This window comes from Ambystoma mexicanum, chromosome 5q (assembly GCF_040938575.1).
Source record: "Ambystoma mexicanum isolate Mex_15411 chromosome 5q, UKY_AmexF1_1, whole genome shotgun sequence".
Lineage (NCBI taxonomy): Eukaryota > Metazoa > Chordata > Amphibia > Caudata > Ambystomatidae > Ambystoma > Ambystoma mexicanum.
In genome coordinates, this window is record NC_090933.1 from 607,432,924 (window position 1) to 607,454,240 (window position 21,317).

Here is a 21,317-nt window from a genome sequence, read left to right on the forward strand (position 1 = left end):
CCCCCGCTCATGCCCCATGGGTCTCTCCCCTACCACCCCACCCCCACTCATGCCCCGTGTGTTTCACCCTTTCCCCTCAACACCCGCTCATACCCCGTGTCTGCCAACTGATCCCCCCACCCCCTGCTCATGCCCCGTGTCTCTCTCCCCTTACCCGCCACCCCCGCTCATGCCCAGTGTGTCTCTCCCCTTCCCCCCCACCCTCCGCTCATGCCTCGTGTGTCTCACCCCTTCCCTCCCACCCCCCGCTCATACCCCGTGTGTCTCTCCCCTTCCCCCCACCCCCGCTCATGCCCCGTGTGCCTCTCCCCTTCCCCCTACCCCCCGATCATGCCCCGTGTGTCTCTCCCCTTACCCCCAACCCCCCGCTCGTGCCCGGTGTCTCCCTCCTTTCCCCCAAACCCCCCGCTCATGCCCTGTGTGTCTCTCCCCTCACCCCCCACTCCCCGCTCATGCCCAGTGTGTCTCTCCCCTTCCCCCCACCCCCCGCTCATGCCCCGTGTGTCTCTCCCCTTCCCCCCACCCCCAGGCTCATTCCCCATGTGTCTCTCCCCTTCCCCCACCCCCCGCTCATGCCCCGTGTGTCTCTCCCCTTCCCCCCACTCATGCCCCGTGTCTCTCCCCTTCCCCCCATCCCCCGCTCATGCCCCGTGTCTCTCACCTCCCCCCCACCCCTGCTCATGCGCCATGTGTCTCTCCCCTTCCCCCCCACCCGCCGCTCATGCCCCGTGTGTCTCTCCCCTACCCCCCACCCCCCGCTCATGCCCCGTGTGTCTCTCCCCTCCCCCCACCCCCCGCTCATGCCCCGTGTCTCTCTCCCCTTCCCCCCACCCCCCGCTCATGCCCTGTGTCTCTCTCCCCTTCCCCCACCCCCCGCTCATGCCCCGTGTGTCTCTCCCCTTCCCCCACCCCCCGCTCATGCCCCGTGTGTCTCTCCCCTTTCCCCACCCCCCACTCATGCCCCGTGTGTCTCGCCCCTTCCCCCCACCCCCTGATCATGCCCCGTGTGTCTCTCCCCTTCCCCCCACCACCCGCTCCAGCCCCGCGTGTCTCTCCCCTTACCCCCACACCCATGCTCATTCCACATGTCTCTCCCCTTCCCCCAACCCCCGCGCATGCCCCGTGCCTCCCTCCTTTCCTCCCACCTCCGCTCATGCCCTGTGTCTCTCCCTTCCCCCCACCCCCTGCTCATGCCCCGTCTGTCTCTCCGCTTCCCCCCAGGCCCCGCTCATGCCCCGTGTGTCTCTCCCCTTCCCCCCACCCCCCGCTCATGCCCCGTGTGTCTCTCCCCTTCCCCCCACCCCCGTGCTCATTCCCCATGTGTCTCTCCCCTTCCCCCATCCCCCGCTCATGCCCCGTGTCTCCCTCCTTTCCCCCCACCCCCCGCTCATGCCCTGTGTGTCTCTCCCCTCCCCCCCACCCCCTGCTCATGCCCCGTGTGTGTCTCCCCTTCCCCCCCACCCCCGCTCATACCCTGTGTCTCTCCCCTTCCCCCCACCCCCGCTCATGCCCCCCGTCTCTCCCCTCCCTCCCCACCCCCCACTCATGCCCTGTGTCTCCCTACTGTTCCCCCCACCCCCCGCTCATGCCCTGTGTGTCTCTCGCCTTCCCCCCCACCCCCGCTCATGTCGCGTGTCTCCCTACTGTTCCCCCCACTCCCCGCTCATGCCCCGTGTCTCCCCTGTTCCCCCCCACCCCCCGCTCATGACCTGTCTCCCCTGTTACCCCCCACCCCTGCTCATGCCCTGTGTCTCCTTTGTGTTACCCCCCACCCCCAGCTCATGCCCCGTGTCTTCCTTGGTCCCCCCCACCCCCAGCTCATGCCCTGTGTCTCCCTTGTGTTACCCCCCACCCCCAGCTCATGCCCTGTGTCTTCCTTGTGTTACCCCCCACCCCAGCTCATACCCCGTGTCACCCTTGTGCTACCCCCCCACCCCCGGCTCATGCCTCGTGTCTCCCTCGTGTTACCCCCTGCTCATGCCCTGTGTCTCTCCTTGTGTTACCCCCACCCATGCCCTGTCTCCCCTGTTACCCCCCACCCCCCGCTCATGCCCCGTATGTCTCTCCCCTCCCCCCCACCCCGGTCATGCCCCGTGTGTCTCTCACCTTCCCCCCCACCCCCCGCTCATGCGCCGTGTGTCTCTCCCCTCCCCCCACCCCCTGCTCATGCCATGTCTTTCTCCCCTTCCCCCACCCCCCGCTCATGCCCCGTGTCTCTCTCCCCTTCCCCCCTATCCCCCGCTCATGCCCCATGTGTCTCTCCCCTTCCCCCAACCCCCGCTCATGCCCCGTGTCTCTCCCCTTCCCCCGCTCATGCCCCGTGTCTCTCCCCTCCCCCCACCCCCGCTCATGCCACGTGTCTCTCTTCCCTTTCCCCCCCAACCCCCGCTCATGCCCCGTGTGTCTCTCCCCTTCCCCCCACCCCCCGCTCATGCCCCGTGTGTCTCCCTACTGTTCCCCCCACTCCCCGCTCATGCCCCGTGTCTCCCCTGTTCCCCCCACCCTCCGCTCATGACCTGTCTCCCCTGTTACCCCCCACCCCTGCTCATGCCCCGTGTCTCCCTTGTGTTACCCCCCACCCCAAGCTCATGCCACGTGTCTACCTTGTTCCCTCCCACCCCCCGCTCATGCCCTGTGTCTCCCTTGTGTTACCCCCCACCCCTAGCTCATGCCCCGTGTCTTCCTTGTGTTACCCCCACCCCAGCTCATACCCCGTGTCTTCCTTGTGTTACCCCGCCACCCCCCGCTCATGCCTCGTGTCTCCCTCGTGTTACCCCCCACCCCCCGCTCATGCCCTGTGTCTCCCTTGTGTTACCCCCCACCCATGCCCTGTCTTCCCTGGTACCCCTCACCCTCCGCTCATGCCCCGTGTGTCTCTCCCCTTCCCCCCACACCCCGGTCATGCTCCGCGTGTCTCTCCCCTTCCCCCCCACATCCCGCTCATGCCCTGTGTGTCTCTCCCCTTCCCCCGCACCTCCCGCTCATACCCCGTGTCTCCCAACTGTTCCCCCACCCCCCGCTCATGCCCAGTGTCTCTCTCCCCTTCCCCCCAAACTCCGCTCATGCCCAGTCTGTCTCTCCCCTTCCCCCCACCCCCCGCTCATGCCTGTGTGTCTCTCCCCTTCCCCCCGCTCATGCCCCGTGTGTCTCTCCCCCTCCCCCCACCCCCCTCATGCCCCGTGTGTCTCACCCCTTCTCCCCCACCCCCGCTCATGCCCTGTGTCTCTCTCCCCTTCCCCCCCACCCCCCGCTCATGCCCTGTGTTTCTCTCCCCTTCCCCCCTACCCCCGCTCATGCCCCGTGTGTCTCTCCCCTTCCCCCACCCCCCGCTCATGCCCCGTGTGTCTCCCTCCTTTCCCCCCACCCCCCCGCTCATGCCCCATGTGTCCCTCCCCTCCCCCACCCCCCGCTAATGCCCCGTGTCTCTCCCCTTCCCCCACCCCTCCGCTCATGCTCTGTGTGTCTCTCCCCTTCACCCCCACCCCCCGCTCATGCCCTGTGTCTCTCTCCCCTTCCCCCCACCCCCTGCTCATGCCCTGTGTGTCTCTCCCCTTCCCCCCACCCTCCGCTCATGCCCCGTGTCTCTCTCCCCTTCCCCCTACCCCCCGCTCATTCCCCGTGTGTCTCTCCCCTTTCCCCCCACCCCAGCTCATGCCCCGTGTCTCTCCCCTCCCCCACTCATGCCCCGTGTGTCTCTCCCCTTCCCCCCCACCCCCTGCTCATGCCCCGTGTGTCTCTCCCCTTCCCCCCACCCCCTGCTCATGCCCCGTGTCTCCCTCCTTTCCTCCCAGCCCCTGCTCATGCCCCGTGTGTCTCTCCCCTCCCCCCACCCCCGCTCATACCCGGTGTGACTCTCCCCTCCTCCCCACCCCCCGCTCATACCCCGTGTGTCTCTCACCTTCCCCTCCACCTCCCGCTCATGCCCTGTGTGTCTCTCCCCTCCCCCCACCCCTACCCCCTGCTCATGCCGTGTGTCTCTCCCCTTCCCCCCACCCCCGCTCATGCCCTGTGTGTCTCTCCCCTTTCCCCCCACCCCCCGCTCATGCCTGTGTGTCTCTCCCCTTCCCCCCGCTCATGCCCTGTGTGTCTCTCCCCTTCCCCCCCACCCCCTCATGCCCCGTGTGTCTCCCCCCTTCTCCCCCACCCCCGCTTATACCTCGTGTCTCCCTACTGTTCCCCCACCCCCGCTCATGCCCCGTGTCTCTCTCCCCTTCCCCGCCACCCCCGCTCATGCCCCGTGTCTCTCTCCCCTTCCCCCTACCCCCGCTCATGCCCGTGTGTCTCTTCCCTTCCCCCCCGCCCCCCGCTCATGCCCCGTGTGTCTCCCTCCTTTCCCCCCACCCCCCTGCTCATGCCCCGTGTGTCTCTCCCCTCGCCCACCCCCCGCTAATGCCCCGTGTCTCTCCCCTTCCCCCCCAGCCCCCACTCATGCCCCGTGTCTCTCCCCTTCCCCCCCACCCCCCACTCATGCCCCGTGTGTCTCTCCACTTCCCCCACCCCCCGCTCATGCCCCGTGTGTCTCTCCCCTTCCCCCTCACTCCCCGCTCATGCCCCGTGTCTCCCTCCTTTCCCCCCAACCCCCCACTCATGCCCTGTGTGTCTCTCCCCTTCCTCCCGCCCTCCGCTCATGCCCCGTGCTCTCTCCCCTTCACCCCCACCCCCCGCTCATGCCCCGTGTGTCTCTCCCCTTTCCCCCCCACCCCCACTCATGCCACGTGTGTCACTCCCCTCCCCCACAACCCCGCTCATGCCCCGTGTGTCTCTCCCCTTCCCCCCACCCCCATGCTCATGCCCCATGTGTCTCTCCCCTTCCCCCCACCCCCTGCTCATGCCCTGTGTCTCCCTCCTTTCCCTCCAGCACCAGCTCATGCCCCGTGTGTCTCTCCCATCCCCCCACCCCCCGCTCATGCCCCGTGTGTCTCTCGTCTTCCCCCCACCCCCCGCTAATGCCCTGTGACTCTCCCCTCATCCCCACCCCCGCTCATGCCCCGTGTGTCTCTCCCCTTCCCCCCCACACCCTGCTCATTCCCCGTGTCTCTCCCCTTCGCCCCACCCCCCGCTCCTGCCCCGTGTGTCTCTCCCCTACCCTCCACCCCCCGCTCATCCCCCGTGTGTCTCTCCCCTTCCCCTCCATGCCCCGCTCATGCCCCGTGTCTCCCTCCCCTCCCCCACCCCCGCTCATGCCCTGTGTCTCTCTCCCCTTCCCCCCACCCCCCGCTCATGCCCTGTGTCTCTCTCCCCTTCCCCCACCCCCCGCTCATGCCCCGTGTGTCTCTCCCCTTCCCCCCACCCCCTGCTCATGCCCCGTGTTTCTTTCCCCTTCCCCCACACCCTGCTCATGCCCCGTGTGTCTCGCCCCTTCCCCCCACCACCCGCTCATGCCCCGTGTGTCTCTCCCCTTCACCCACCCCCCGCTCATACCCCGTGTCTCCCTACTGTTCCCCCACCCCCCACTGATGCCCTGTGTCTCTCTCCTCTGAACCCTCCACCCCCCGCTCATGCCCCGTGTCTCTCCCCTTCCCCCCACCACCCGCTCATGCCCCGTGTCTCTCCCCTTCCCCCCACCCCCCTCATGCCCCGTGTGCCTCTCCCCTTCCCCCCACCCCCCGCTCATGCCCCGTGTGTCTCTCCCCTTACCCCCTACCCCCGCTCATACCCCGTGTCTCCCTCCTTTCCCCCCACCCCCCCGCTCATGCCCCGTCTGTCTCTCCCCTCACCCCCCACTCCCCGCTCATGCCCCGTGTGTCTCTCCCCTCCACCCCCACCCCCGCTCATGCCCCGTGTGTCTCTCCCCTTCCCCCCACCCCCCGCTCATGCCCCGTGTCTCTCCCCTTCCCCCACACCCCCGCTCATGCCCCCTCTGTCTCTCCCCTTCCCCCCACGCCTAGCTCATGCCCCGTGTGTCACTCCCCTTCCCCCCACCCCCCGCTCATGCCCCGTGTGTCTCTACCCTTCCCCCCACCCCCACGCTCATTCCCCATGTGTCTCTCCCCTTCCCCCACCCCCCGCTCATGCCCCGTGTGTCTCTCCCCTTCCCCCCGCTCATGCCCCGTGTCTCTCTCCTTCCCCCGATCCCCCGCTCATGCCCCGTGTCTCTCCCCTCCCCCCACCCCTGCTCATGCCCCATGTGTCTCTCCCCTCCCCCCACCCCTGCTCATGCCCCATGTGTCTCTCCCCTTCCCCCCCACCCCCCGCTCATGCCCCGTGTGTCTCTCCCCTACCCCCCACCCCCTGCTCATGCCCTGTGTGTCTCCCCCCCGCTCATGTCCCCTGTCTCTCTCCCCTTCTCCCCACCCCCCGCTCATGCCCTGTGTCTCTCTCCCCTTCCCCCCACCCCCGCTCATGCCCTGTGTGTCTCTTCCCTTCCCCCCACCCCCCGCTCATGCCCCGTGTGTCTCTCCCCTTCCCCCACCCCCCGCTCATGCCCCGTGTGTCTCGCCCCTTCCCCCCATCCTCCGCGCATGCCCCGTGTCTCCCGCCTTTCCTCCCACCCCCGCTCATGCCCCGTGTGTCTCTCCCCTCCCCCCACCCCCTGCTCATGCCCCCTGTGTCTCTCCCCTTCCCCCCACCCCCCGCTCATGCCCCGTGTGTCTCTCCCCTTCCCCCACCCCCTGCTCATTCCCCGTGTGTCTCGCCCCTTCCCCCCACCACCCGATCATGCCCCGTGTGTCTCTCCCCTTCCCCCACCCCCCGCTCATGCCCCGTGTGTCTCGCCCCTTCCCCCCATCCCCCGCGCATGCCCCGTGTCTCCCGCCTTTCCCCCCACCCCCGCTCATGCCCCGTGTGTCTCTCCCCTCCCCACCACCCCCTGCTCATGCCCCATGTGTCTCTCCCCTTCCCCCCACCCCCCGCTCATGCCCCTTGTCTCTCCCCTCCCTCCCCACCCCCCGCTCATGCCCCGTCTGTCTCTCCGCTTTCCCCCACACCCCGCTCATGCCCCGTGTGTCTCTCCCCCCCACCCCCCGCTCATGCCCCCTGTGTCTCTCCCCTTCCCTCCACCCTCGTGCTCATTCCCCATGTGTCTCTCCCCTTCCCCCATCCCCCGCTCATGCCCTGTGTCTCCCTCCTTTCCCCCCACCCCCCGCTCATGCCCCATGGGTCTCTCCCCTACCACCCCACCCCCACTCATGCCCCGTGTGTTTCACCCTTTCCCCTCAACACCCGCTCATACCCCGTGTCTGCCAACTGATCCCCCCACCCCCTGCTCATGCCCCGTGTCTCTCTCCCCTTACCCGCCACCCCCGCTCATGCCCAGTGTGTCTCTCCCCTTCCCCCCCACCCTCCGCTCATGCCTCGTGTGTCTCACCCCTTCCCTCCCACCCCCCGCTCATACCCCGTGTGTCTCTCCCCTTCCCCCCACCCCCCGCTCATGCCCCGTGTGCCTCTCACCTTCCCCCTACCCCCCGATCATGCCCCGTGTGTCTCTCCCCTTACCCCCTACCCCCCGCTCGTGCCCGGTGTCTCCCTCCTTTCCCCCAAACCCCCCGCTCATGCCCTGTGTGTCTCTCCCCTCACCCCCCACTCCCCGCTCATGCCCAGTGTGTCTCTCCCCTTCCCCCCACCCCCCGCTCATGCCCCGTGTGTCTCTCCCCTTCCCCCCACCCCCAGGCTCATTCCCCATGTGTCTCTCCCCTTCCCCCACCCCCCGCTCATGCCCCGTGTGTCTCTCCCCTTCCCCCCACTCATGCCCCGTGTCTCTCCCCTTCCCCCCATCCCCCGCTCATGCCCCGTGTCTCTCACCTCCCCCCCACCCCTGCTCATGCGCCATGTGTCTCTCCCCTTCCCCCCCACCCGCCGCTCATGCCCCGTGTGTCTCTCCCCTACCCCCCACCCCCCGCTCATGCCCCGTGTGTCTCTCCCCTCCCCCCACCCCCCGCTCATGCCCCGTGTCTCTCTCCCCTTCCCCCCACCCCCCGCTCATGCCCTGTGTCTCTCTCCCCTTCCCCCACCCCCCGCTCATGCCCCGTGTGTCTCTCCCCTTCCCCCACCCCCCGCTCATGCCCCGTGTGTCTCTCCCCTTTCCCCACCCCCCACTCATGCCCCGTGTGTCTCGCCCCTTCCCCCCACCCCCTGATCATGCCCCGTGTGTCTCTCCCCTTCCCCCCACCACCCGCTCCAGCCCCGCGTGTCTCTCCCCTTACCCCCACACCCATGCTCATTCCACATGTCTCTCCCCTTCCCCCAACCCCCGCGCATGCCCCGTGCCTCCCTCCTTTCCTCCCACCTCCGCTCATGCCCTGTGTCTCTCCCTTCCCCCCACCCCCTGCTCATGCCCCGTCTGTCTCTCCGCTTCCCCCCAGGCCCCGCTCATGCCCCGTGTGTCTCTCCCCTTCCCCCCACCCCCCGCTCATGCCCCGTGTGTCTCTCCCCTTCCCCCCACCCCCGTGCTCATTCCCCATGTGTCTCTCCCCTTCCCCCATCCCCCGCTCATGCCCCGTGTCTCCCTCCTTTCCCCCCACCCCCCGCTCATGCCCTGTGTGTCTCTCCCCTCCCCCCCACCCCCTGCTCATGCCCCGTGTGTGTCTCCCCTTCCCCCCCACCCCCGCTCATACCCTGTGTCTCTCCCCTTCCCCCCACCCCCGCTCATGCCCCCCGTCTCTCCCCTCCCTCCCCACCCCCCACTCATGCCCTGTGTCTCCCTACTGTTCCCCCCACCCCCCGCTCATGCCCTGTGTGTCTCTCGCCTTCCCCCCCACCCCCGCTCATGTCGCGTGTCTCCCTACTGTTCCCCCCACTCCCCGCTCATGCCCCGTGTCTCCCCTGTTCCCCCCCACCCCCCGCTCATGACCTGTCTCCCCTGTTACCCCCCACCCCTGCTCATGCCCTGTGTCTCCTTTGTGTTACCCCCCACCCCCAGCTCATGCCCCGTGTCTTCCTTGTTCCCCCCCACCCCCAGCTCATGCCCTGTGTCTCCCTTGTGTTACCCCCCACCCCCAGCTCATGCCCTGTGTCTTCCTTGTGTTACCCCCCACCCCAGCTCATACCCCGTGTCACCCTTGTGCTACCCCCCCACCCCCGGCTCATGCCTCGTGTCTCCCTCGTGTTACCCCCTGCTCATGCCCTGTGTCTCCCTTGTGTTACCCCCACCCATGCCCTGTCTCCCCTGTTACCCCCCACCCCCCGCTCATGCCCCGTATGTCTCTCCCCTCCCCCCCACCCCGGTCATGCCCCGTGTGTCTCTCACCTTCCCCCCCACCCCCCGCTCATGCGCCGTGTGTCTCTCCCCTCCCCCCACCCCCTGCTCATGCCATGTCTTTCTCCCCTTCCCCCACCCCCCGCTCATGCCCCGTGTCTCTCTCCCCTTCCCCCCTATCCCCCGCTCATGCCCCATGTGTCTCTCCCCTTCCCCCAACCCCCGCTCATGCCCCGTGTCTCTCCCCTTCCCCCGCTCATGCCCCGTGTCTCTCCCCTCCCCCCACCCCCGCTCATGCCACGTGTCTCTCTTCCCTTTCCCCCCCAACCCCCGCTCATGCCCCGTGTGTCTCTCCCCTTCCCCCCACCCCCCGCTCATGCCCCGTGTGTCTCTCCCCTACCCCCCACCCCCCGCTCATGCCCTGTGTGTCTCTCCCCTTCCCCCCACCCCCCGCTCATGCCCGGTGTGTCTCTCCCCTTCCCCACACCCCCCGCTCATGCCCTGTGTCTCTCTCCCCTTTCCCCCACCCCCGCTCATGTCCCATGTCTCTCTCCCCTTCCCCCACCCCCCGCTCATGCCCTGTGTGTCTCTCCCCTTCTCCCCACCCCCTGCTCATGCCCCATGTGTCTCTCCACTTCCCCCACCCACCGCTCATGCCCCGTGTGTCTCGCCCCTTCCCCCCACACCCCGCTCATGGCCCGGGTCTCCCTACTTTTCCCCCACCCCCCGCTCTGCCCCGTGTCTCTCTCCCCTGAACCCTCCACCCCCCGCTCATGCCCCGTGTGTCTCTCCTCTTCCCCCCACCACCTGCTTATGCCCCTGTGTCTCTCCCATTCCCCCCACCCCCCGCTCATGCCCCGTGTGTCTCTCCCCTTCCACCCCACCCCCCACTCATGCCCCGTGTGTTTCACCCCTTCCCCTCAACACCCGCTCATACCCCGTGTCTGCCAACTGTTCCCCCCACCCCCTGCTCATGCCCCGTGTCTCTCTCCCCTTCCCCCCCACCCCCGCTCATGCCCAGTGTGTCTCTCCCCTTCCCCCCCACCCTCCGCTCATGCCTCGTGTGTCTCACCCCTTCCCTCCCACCCCCCGCTCATACCCCGTGTCTCCCTACTGTTCCCCCCACCCCCGCTAATGCCCCGTGTCTCTCCCCTTCCCCCCACTCCCCGCACATGCCCCATGTCTCTCCCCTTCCGGCCCACCCCCCGCTCATGCCCCGTGTGTCTCTCCCCTTCCCCCCAGCCCCCGCTCATGCCCCGTGTGTCTCTCCCCTTCCCCCCACCCCCCGCTCATGCCCCGTGTGTCTCTCCCCTTACCCCCTACCCCCCGCTTATGCCCGGTGTCTCCCTCCTTTCCCCCCACCCCCCCGCTCATGCCCCGTCTGTCTCTCCCCTCATCCCCCATTCCCCGCTCATGCCCCGTGTGTCTCTCCCCTCCACCTCCACCCCCTGCTCATGCCCCATGTGTCTCTCCCCTTCCCCCAGCCCCCGCTAATGGCCCGTGTCTCTCCCCTTCCCCCACACCCCTGCTCATGCCCTGTCTGTCTCTCCCCTTCCGCCCACACCCCGCTCATGCCCCGTGTGTCTCTCCCCTTCCCCCCGCTCATGCCCTGTGTGTCTCTCCCCTTCCCCCCACCTCCGCGCTCATTCCCCATGTGTCTCTCCCCTTCCCCCATCCCCCGCTCATGCCCTGTGTCTCCCTCCTTTCCCCCCACCCCCCGCTCATGCCCCGTGTGTCTCTCCCCTCCCCCCCACCCCCTGCTCATGCCCCATCTGTCTCTCCCCTTCCCCCCCACCCCTGCTCATGCCCTGTGTTTCTCCCTTTCCCCCCACCCCCCGCTCATGCCCCGTGTCTCTCCCCTTCCCCCCACCCCCGCTCATGTCCCGTGTCTCCCTACTGTTCCCCCCACTCCCCGCTCATGCCCCGTGTCTCCCCTGTTCCCCCCACCCTCCGCTCATGACCTGTCTCCCCTGTTACCCCCCACCCCTGCTCATGCCCCGTGTCTCCCTTGTGTTACCCCCCACCCCAAGCTCATGCCACGTGTCTACCTTGTTCCCTCCCACCCCCCGCTCATGCCCTGTGTCTCCCTTGTGTTACCCCCCACCCCTAGCTCATGCCCCGTGTCTTCCTTGTGTTACCCCCACCCCAGCTCATACCCCGTGTCTTCCTTGTGTTACCCCGCCACCCCCCGCTCATGCCTCGTGTCTCCCTCGTGTTACCCCCCACCCCCCGCTCATGCCCTGTGTCTCCCTTGTGTTACCCCCCACCCATGCCCTGTCTTCCCTGGTACCCCTCACCCCCCGCTCATGCCCCGTCTGTCTCTCCCCTCCCCCCACCCCCCGCTCACGCCCCGTGTGTCTCTCACCTTCCCCTCCACCCCCCGCTCATGCCCTGTGTGTCTCTCCCCCCCACCCCCACCCCCACCCCCTGCTCATGCCGTGTGTCTCTCCCCTTCCCCCACCCCCGCTCATGCCCCGTGTGTCTCTCCCCATCCCCCTCACATCCTGCTCATGCCCCATGTGTCTCTCCCCTTCCCCCCCACCCCCCGCTCATACCCCGTGTCCCCGTGCCTCCCTACTGTTCCCCCCACCCCCCGCTCATGCCCCGTGTCTCTCTCCCCTTTCCCCCCACCCCCCGCTCATGCCCGTGTGTCTCTCCCCTTCCCCCCGCTCATGCCCCGTGTGACTCTCCCCTTCCCCCCCACCCCCTCATGCCCCATGTGTCTCACCCCTTCTCCCCCACCCCCGATTATACCTCGTGTCTCCCTACTGTTCCCCCCACCCCGCTCATGCCCCGTGTCTCTCTCCCCTTCCCCCCCACCCCCGCTCATGCCCCGTGTCTCTCTCCCCTTCCCCCCTACCCCCGCTCATGCCCCGTGTGTCTGTTCCCTTTCCCCCCACCCCCGCTCATGCCCCGTGTGTCTCTCCCATTTCCCCCCACCCCCCCGCTCATGCCCCGTGTGTCTCTCCCCTCGCCCACCCCCCGCTAATGCCCAGTGTCTACCCCCTTCCCCCCCACCCCTCACTCATGCCCCGTGTCTCTCCCCTTCCCCGCCACCCCCACTCATGCCCCGTGTGTCTCTCCACTTCCCCCACCCCCGCTCATGCCCCGTGTGTCTCTCCCTTCCCCCCCAGCTCCCCCGCTCATGCCCCGTGTCTCCCTCCTTTCCCCCATCCCCCCGTACATGCCCTGTGTGTCTCTCCCCTTCCCCCCACCCCCCGCTCATGCCCCGTGTCTCTCTCCCCTTCCCCCCTACCCCCTGCTCAGCCCCGTGTGTCTCTCCCCTTCCTCCCGCCCTCCGCTCATGCCCCGTGCTCTCTACCCTTCACCCCCACCTCCCGCTCATGCCCCGTGTGTCTCTCCCCTTTTCCCCCACCCCCGCTCATGCCCTGTGTGTCTCTCCCCTCCCCCACACCCCTGCTCAGGCCCCGTGTGTCTCTCCCCTTCCCCCACCCCCTGCTCATGCCCCATGTGTCTCTTCCCTTCCCCCCACCCCCTGCTCATGCCCCGTGTCTCCCTCCTTTCCCCCCAGCCCCGGCTCATGCCCCGTGTGTCTCTACCGTCCCCCCAACCCCCGCTCATGCCCTGTGTGTTTCTCCCCTTCCCCCGACCTCCTGCTCATGCCCCGTGTCTCTCCCCTTCCCCCCACCCCCCGCTAATGCCCTGTGACTCTCCCCTCACCCCACCCACCCCCGCTCATGCCCTGTGTGTCTCTCCCCTTCCCCCCCACCCCCGCTCATGCCCCGTGTGTCTCTCCCCTTCCCCCCACCCCCCGCTCATGCCCCATGTGTCTCTCCCCTACCCCCACCCCCGCTCATCCCCCGTGTGTCTCTCCCCTTCCCCCCACCCCCTGCTCATGCCCCGTGTCTCCCCCCCCTTCCGCCCACCCCTGCTCATGCCCTGTGTCTCTCTCCCCTTCCCCCACACCCCGCTCATGCCCCGTGTGTCTCTCCCCTTCCCCCCACCCCCTGCTCATGCCCTGTGTTTCTCTCCCCTTACCCCACACCCCGATCATGCCCCGTGTGTCTCGCCCCTTCCCCCCACCGCCCGCTCATGCCCCGTGTGTCTTTCCCCTTCCCCCCACCCCCTGCTCATACCCCGTGTCTCCCTACTGTTCCCCCACCGCCCACTCATGCCCTGTGTCTCTGTCCCTGAACCCTCCACCCCCCGCTCATGCCCCGTGTCTCTCCCCTTCCGCCCCACCCCCCGCTCATGCCCCGTGTGTCTCTCCCCTTCCCCCCACCCCCCGCTCATGCCCCGTGTGTCTCTCCCCTTCCCCCCACCCCCCGCTCATGCCCCGTGTGTCTCTCCCCTTCCCCCCACCCCCCGCTCAAGCCCCGTGTGTCTCTCCCCTTACCCCCTACCCCCCGCTCATGCCCCGTGTGTCTCTCCCCTCCACCCCCACCCCCGCTCATGCCCCGTGTGTCTCTCCCCTTCCCCCCACCCCCCGCTCATGCCCCGTGTCTCTCCCCTTCCCCCACACCCCCGCTCATGCCCCGTCTGTCTCTCCCCTTCCCCCCCACCCCCGCTCATGCCCCGTGTGTCTCTCCCCTTCCCCCCACCCCCCGCTCATGCCCCATGTGTCTCTCCCCTACCCCCACCCCCCGCTCATCCCCCGTGTGTCTCTCCCCTTCCCCCCACCCCCTGCTCATGCCCCGTGTCTCCCCCCCCTTCCGCCCACCCCTGCTCATGCCCTGTGTCTCTCTCCCCTTCCCCCACACCCCGCTCATGCCCCGTGTGTCTCTCCCCTTCCCCCCACCCCCTGCTCATGCCCTGTGTTTCTCTCCCCTTACCCCACACCCCGATCATGCCCCGTGTGTCTCGCCCCTTCCCCCCACCCCCCGCTCATGCCCCGTGTGTCTTTCCCCTTCCCCCCACCCCCTGCTCATACCCCGTGTCTCCCTACTGTTCCCCCACCGCCCACTCATGCCCTGTGTCTCTGTCCCTGAACCCTCCACCCCCCGCTCATGCCCCGTGTCTCTCCCCTTCCGCCCCACCCCCCGCTCATGCCCCGTGTGTCTCTCCCCTTCCCCCCACCCCCCGCTCATGCCCCGTGTGTCTCTCCCCTTCCCCCCACCCCCCGCTCATGCCCCGTGTGTCTCTCCCCTTCCCCCCACCCCCCGCTCAAGCCCCGTGTGTCTCTCCCCTTACCCCCTACCCCCCGCTCATGCCCCGTGTGTCTCTCCCCTCCACCCCCACCCCCGCTCATGCCCCGTGTGTCTCTCCCCTTCCCCCCACCCCCCGCTCATGCCCCGTGTCTCTCCCCTTCCCCCACACCCCCGCTCATGCCCCGTCTGTCTCTCCCCTTCCCCCCACGCCCCGCTCATGCCCCGTGTGTCTCTCCCCTTCCCCCACCCCCCGCTCATGCCCATGTGTCTCTCCCCTTCCCCCACACCCCTGCTCATGCCCTGTCTGTCTCTCCCCTTCCCCCCACAACCCGCTCATGCCCCGTGTGTCTCTCCCCTTCCCCCCACCCCCCGCTCATGCCCTGTGTGTCTCTCCCCTTCCCCCCACCTCCGCGCTCATTCCCCATGTGTCTCTCCCCTTCCCCCATCCCCTGCTCATGCCGTGTGTCTCCCTCCTTTCCCCCCCACCCCCCGCTCATGCCCCGTGTGTCTCTCCCCTCCCCCCCACCCCTGCTCATGCCCTGTGTTTCTCCCTTTCCCCCCACCCCCCGCTCATGCCCCGTGTCTCTCTCCTTCCCCCCACCCCCGCTCATGTCCCGTGTCTCCCTACTGTTTCCCCCACTCCCCGCTCATGCCCCGTGTCTCCCCTGTTCCCCCCCACCCCCCGCTCATGACCTGTCTCCCCTGTTACCCCCCACCCCTGCTCATGCCCCGTGTCTCCCTTGTGTTACCCCCCACCCCAGCTCATGCCCCGTGTCTCCCTTGTTCCTCCCCACCCCCCGCTCATGCCCTGTGTCTCCCTTGTGTTACCCCCCACCCCTAGCTCATGCCCCGTGTCTTCCTTGTGTTACCCCCCACCCCAGCTCATACCCCGTGTCTTCCTTGTGTTACCCTGCCACCCCCCGCTCATGCCTCGTGTCTCCCTCGTGTTACCCCCCCCGCTCATGCCCTGTGTATCCCTTGTGTTACCCCCCACCCATGCCCTGTCTTCCCTGGTACCCCTCACCCCCCGCTCATGCCCCGTCTGTCTCTCCTCTCCCCCCACCCCCCGCTCACGCCCTGTTTGACTCTCCCCTCCTCCCCACCCCCCGCTCATGCCCCGTGTGTTTCTCCCCTTCCCCCGACCTCTTGCTCATGCCCCGTGTCTCTCCCCTTCCCCCCACCCCCCGCTAATGCCCTGTGACTCTCCCCTCACCCCACCCACCCCCGCTCATGCCCTGTGTGTCTCTCCCCTTCCCCCCCACCCCCCGCTCATGCCCCGTGTGTCTTTCCCCTTCCCCCCACCCCCCGCTCATGCCCCATGTGTCTCTCCCCTACCCCCACCCCCAGCTCATCCCCCGTGTGTCTCTCCCCCCTTCCCCCCACCCCCCGCTCATGCCCCGTGTCTCTCCCCCCTTCCCCCCACCCCCGCTCATGCCCTGTGTCTCTCTCCCCTTCCCCCACAGCCCGCTCATGCCCCGTGTGTCTCTCCCCTTCCCCCCACCCCCTGCTCATGCCCTGTGTTTCTCTCCCCTTCCCCCACACCCCGCTCATGCCCCGTGTGTCTCGCCCCTTCCCCCCCACCCCCCGCTCATGCCCCATGTGTCTCTCCCCTTCCCCCACCCCCCGCTCATGCCCCATGTGTCTCTCCCCTTCCCCCCACACCCCGCTCATGCCCCGTGTGTCTCTCCCCTTCCCCCCAACCCCCGCTCATGCCCCATGTGTCTCTCCCCTTCCCCCACCCCCGCGCTCATTCCCCATGTGTCTCTCCCCTTCCCCCACCCCCCGCTCATGCCCCATGTGTCTCTCCCCTTCCCCCCCGCTCATGCCCCGTGTCTCTCCCCTCCCCCCTACACCCACTCATGCCCCATGCGTCTCTCCCCTTCCCCCAACCCCCGCTCATGCCCCGTGTGTCTCTCCCCTTCACCCCCACCCCCGCTCATGCCCTGTGTGTCTCTCCCCTACCCCCCACCCCCCACACATGCCCCGTGTGTCTCTCCCCTCCGCCCACCCCCCGCTCATGCCCCGTGTCTCTCTCCCCTTCCCCCCACCCCCCGCTCATGCCTTGTGTCTCTCTCCCCTTCCCCCACCCCCCGCTCATGCCCCGTTTCTCTCTCCCCCTACCCCCTGCTCATGCCCCGTGTGTCTCATCCCTTCCTCCCGCCCTCCGCTCATGCCCCGTGCTCTCTACCCTTCACCCCCACCCCCCGCTCATGCCCCGTGTGTCTCTCCCCTTTTCCCCAACCCCCGCTCATGCCCCGTGTGTCTCTCCCCTCCCCCACACCCCTGCTCAGGCCCCGTGTGTCTCTCCCCTTCCCCCACCCCCTGCTCATGCCCCATGTGTCTCTTCCCTTCCCCCCACCCCCTGCTCATGCCCCGTGTCTCCCTCCTTTCCCCCCAGCCCCCGCTCATGCCCTGTGTGTCTCTACCGTCCCCCCAACCCCCGCTCATGCCCTGTGTGTTTCTCCACTTCCCCCGACCTCTTGCTCATGCCCCGTGTCTCTCCCCTTCCCCCCCACCCCCCGCTAATGCCCTGTGAGACTCTCCCCTCACCCCACCCACCCCTGCTCATGCCCTGTGTGTCTCTCCCCTTCCCCCCCACCCCCCGCTCATGCCCCGTGTGTCTCTCCCCTTCCCCCCACCCCCCGCTCATGCCCCATGTGTCTCTCCCCTACCCCCACCCCCGCTCATCCCCGTGTGTCTCTCCCCTTCCCCCCACCCCCCGCTCATGCCCCGTGTCTCTCCCCCCTTCCCCCCACCCCCGCTCATGCCCTGTGTCTCTCTCCCCTTCCCCCACAGCCCGCTCATGCCCCGTGTGTCTCTCCCCTTCCCCCCACCCCCTGCTCATGCCCTGTGTTTCTCTCCCCTTCCCCCACACCCCGCTCATGCCCCGTGTGTCTCGCCCCTTCCCCCTCCCCCGCTCATGCCCCATGTGTCTCTCCCCCTTCCCCCCACCCCCCGCTCATACCCTGTGTCTCCCTACTGTTCCCCCACCGCCCACACATGCCCTGTGTCTCTCTTCCTGAACCATCCACCCCCCGCTCATGCCCCGTGTCTCTCCCCTTCCGCCCCACCCCCCGCTCATGCCCCGTGTGTCTCTCCCCTTCCCCCCACCCCCCGCTCATGCCCCGTGTGTCTCTCCCCTCCACCCCCACCCCTCGCTCATGCCCCGTGTGTCTCTCCCCTTCCCCCCACCCCCCGCTCATGCCCCGTGTCTCTCCCCTTCCCCCACACCCCCGCTCATGCCCCGTCTGTCTCTCCCCCTTCCCCCCATGCCCCGCTCATGCCCCGTGTGTCTCTCCCCTTCCCCCCACCCCCCGCTCATGCCCCATGTGTCTCTCCCCTTCCCCCCACCCCCCGCGCTCATTCCCCATGTGTCTCAACCCTTCCCCCACCCCCCGCTCATGCCCCATGTGTCTCTCCCCTTCCCCCCCGCTCATGCCCCGTGTCTCTCCCCTCCCCCCTACACCCACTCATGCCCCATGTGTCTCTCCCCTCCCCCCCCAACCCCCGCTCATGCCCCGTGTGTCTCTCCCCTTCACCCCCACCCCCCGCTCATGCCCCGTGTGTCTCTCCCCTACCCCCCACCCCCCACACATGCCCCGTGTGTCTCTCCCCTCCCCCCACCCCCCGCTCATGCCCCGTGTCTCTCTCCCCTTCCCCCATCCCCCGCTCATGCCTTGTGTCTCTCTCCCCTTCCCCCACCCCCCGCTCATGCCCTGTGTGTCTCTCCCTTTCCCCCCACCCCCCGCTCACGCCCTGTGTGTCTCTCCCCTTCCCCCACCCCCCGCTCATGCCCCGTGTGTCTCGCCCCTCCCCCCACCCCCTGCTCTTGCCCCGTGTGTCTCTCCCCTTACCCCCACCCCAGTGCTCATTCCCCATGTGTCTCTCCCCTTCCCCATCCCCCGCTCATGCCCCGTGTCTCCCTCCTTTCCCCCACCCCCTGCTCATGCCCCGTGTGTCTCTCCCCCTTCCCCCCCACCCCCACTCATGCCCTTTGTCTCTCCCCTTTCCCCCACTCCCCGCTCATGCCCCCTGTCTCTCCCCTCCTCCCCACCCCCCGCTCATGCCCTGTCTGTCTCTCTGCTTCCCCCACGCCCTGCTCATGCCGTGTGTCTCTCCCCTTCACCCCACCCCCCGCTCATGCCCCGTGTGTCTCTCCCCTTCCCCCCACCCCTGTGCTCATTCCCCATGTGTCTCTCCCCTTCCCCCATCCCCCGCTCATGCCCAGTGTCTCCCTCCTTTCCCCCCACCCCCACGCTCTTGCCCGTGTGTCTCTCCCCTCCCCCCCACCCCCTGCTCATACCCCGTGTGTCTCTCCCCTTCCCCCCCACCCCCGCTCATGCCCTGTGTCTCTCCCCTTCCCCCCACCCCCCGCTCATGCCCCTTGTCTCTCCCCTCCCTCCCCACCGCCCGCTCATGCCCCGTGTCTCCCTACTGTTCCCCCCACCCCCCGCTCATACCCCGTGTGTCTCTCGCCTTCCCCCCACCCCCGCTCATGTCCCATGTCTCCCTACTGTTCCCCCCACTCCCTGCTCATTCCCCATGTCTCCTCTGTTCCCCCCCACCCCCGCTCATGACCTGTCTCCCCTGTTATCCCCCACCCCTGCTCATGCCCTGTGTCTCCCTTGTGTTACCCCCACCCCAGCTCATGCCCCGTGTCTCCCTTGTTCCCCCCACCCCCAGCTCATGCCCTGTGTCTCCCTTGTGTTACCCCCCACCCCAGCTCATGCCCCGTGTCTCCCTTGTTCTACCCCCCACCCCCCTCTCATGCCTCGTGTCTCCCTCGTGTTACCCCCACCCCCCGCTCATGCCCTGTGTCTCCCTTGTGTTACCCCCACCCATGCCCTGTCTCCCCTGTTACCCCCCGCTCATGCTCTGTGTCTCTCCCCTTCCCCCCACCCCCCACTCATGCCCCGTATGTCTCTCACCTTCCCCCCCACCCCCTGCTCATGCGCCGTGTGTCTCTCCCCTCCCCCCTCACCCCACCCCCTGCTCATGCCGTGTCTCTCTCCCCTTCCCCCACCCCCCGCTCATGCCCCGTGTCTCTCTCCCCTTCCCCCACCCCCTGCTCATGCCCCGTGTCTCTCTCCCCTTCCCCCCATCCCCCGCTCATGCCCCGTGTCTCTCTCCCATTCCCCCCACCCCCTGCTCATGCCCAATGTGTCTCTCCCCTCCCCCCACCCCCTGCTCATGCCCCGTGTGTCTCTCCCCTCACCCCATCCCCCGCTCATGCCCCGTATGTCTCTCACCTTCCCCCCCAACCCCTGCTCATGCGCCGTGTGTCTCTCCCCTCCCCCCTCACCTCCACCCCCTGCTCATGCCGTGTCTCTCTCCCCTTCCCCCACCCCCCGCTCATGCCCCGTGTCTCTCTCCCCTTCCCCCCACCCCCCGCTCATGCCCCGTGTCTCTCTCCCCTTCCCCCCACCCCCCGCTCATGCCCCGTGTCTCTCTCCCCTTCTCCCCTATCCACCGCTCATGCCCCGTGTCTCTCTCCCCTTCACCCCCACCCCCCGCTCATGCCCCGTGTGTCTCTCCCCTTCACCCCCGCTCATGCCCGTGTCTCTCTCCCCTTCCCTCCCACCCCCCACTCATGCCCTGTGTCTCTCTCCCCTTCCCCTCCACCCCTCGCTCATGCCCCGTGTGTCTCTCCCCTTCCCCCCACCCCCCGCTCATGCCCCGTGTGTCTCTCCCCTTCCCCCACGCCCCCTCGCTCATGCCCCGTCTGTCTCTCCCCTTCCCCCACCCCGTGCTCATGCCCCATGTGTCTTTCCCCTTCGTCCCACCCGCCCCTCATGCCCCGTGTGTCTCTCCCCTTCCCCCCACCCCCGCTCATGTCCTGTGTCTCCTTACTGTTCCCCCACCCCTGCTCATGCCCTGTGTCTCCCCTGTTCCCCCCACCCCCGCTCATGACCTGTCTCCCCTGTTACCCCCACCCCTGCTCATGCCCATGTCTCCCTTGTGTTACCCCCCACCCTCAGCTCATGCCCTGTGACTACCTTGTTCCCCCCACCCCCGCTCATGCCCCGTGTCTCCCTTTTGTTACCCGCACCCCCAGCTCATGCCCGTTGACTCCCTTGTGTTACCCCCCCCAGCTCAAGCCCCGTGTCTCCCTTGTGTTACCCCCCACCCCCGCTCATGCCCCGTGTCTCCCCCGTGTTACCCCCCACCCCCGCTCATGCCCCGTGTCTCCCTTGTGTTACCCCCCACCCATGCCCTGTCTCCCCTGTTACCCCCCACCCCCTGCTCATGCCCCATGTCTCTCCCCTTCCCCCCACCCCCCGCTCATGCCCCGTGTGTCTCTCCCCTCCCCCCACCCCCGCTCATGACCCGTGTGTCTCTCCCCTCCCCCCACCCCCCGCTCATGCCCCGTATGTCTCTCACCTTTCCCCCCACCCCCCGCTCTTGCCCCGTGTGTCTCTCCCCTTCCCCCCCACCCCCTGCTCATGCCGTGTTTCTCTCCCCTTCCGCCCCACCCCCCGCTCATGCCCCGTGTGTCTCTCCCCTTCCCCCACCCCCCGCTCATGCCCCATGTCTCTCACCTTTCCCCCCACCCCTGCTCTTGCCCCGTGTATCTCTCCCCTTCCCCCCACCCCCTGCTCATGCCGTGTTTCTCTCCCCTTCCGCCCCATACCCCGCTCATGCCCCGTGTGTCTCTCCCCTTCCCCCCACCCCCTGCTCATGCCGTGTTTCTCTCCCCTTCCACCCCACCCCCCGCTCATGCCCCGTGTGTCTCTCCCCTTCCCCCACCCCCCGCTCATGCCCCATGTCTCTCCCCTTCCCCCACACCCCCCGCTCATGCCCTGTGTATCTCTCCCCTTCCCCCCACCCCCCGCTCATGCCCCGTGTCTCTCTCCCCTTCCCCCCACGCCCCGCTCATGCCCCGTGTCTCTCTCCCCTTCCCCCCTACCCCCGCTCATGCCCTGTGTCTCTCTCCCCTTCCCCCACCCCCGCTCATGCCCCGTGTGTCTCTCCCCTTCACCCCCGCTCATGCCCGTGTCTCTCTCCCCTTCCCCCCACCCCCCGCTCATGCCCCGTGTGTCTCTCCCCTCCCCGCACCCCCCGCTCATGACCCGTGT